This window comes from Schistocerca piceifrons, unplaced genomic scaffold (genome assembly GCF_021461385.2).
Source record: "Schistocerca piceifrons isolate TAMUIC-IGC-003096 unplaced genomic scaffold, iqSchPice1.1 HiC_scaffold_15, whole genome shotgun sequence".
Taxonomy (NCBI): Eukaryota; Metazoa; Arthropoda; class Insecta; order Orthoptera; family Acrididae; genus Schistocerca; species Schistocerca piceifrons.
Genome location: NW_025727346.1, coordinates 10,001 through 10,253, shown reverse-complemented (window position 1 = coordinate 10,253; position 253 = coordinate 10,001).

Here is a 253-nt window from a genome sequence, read left to right as displayed (position 1 = left end):
TGTATACGGACAGTTGTGTATATTTGCTGTAGTTTGATGGCTCTGCATTGATTACTAATCAGCGCCGTGTGTACGGGTAATCTGGTTCCAGTCCAAAATGTTCCATCTGTGTACATTAGTGACAAAGACTCCCCCCATGCAGTGGGGCTCGGTCTGTTATAGCTCTTCCGCGTAATATATTTGCCCCACGTTTTTGCGACTGCGAGTGCGAGTGCAACGCGCATGGGGACCGACATGCTGATGGCTCGGTATC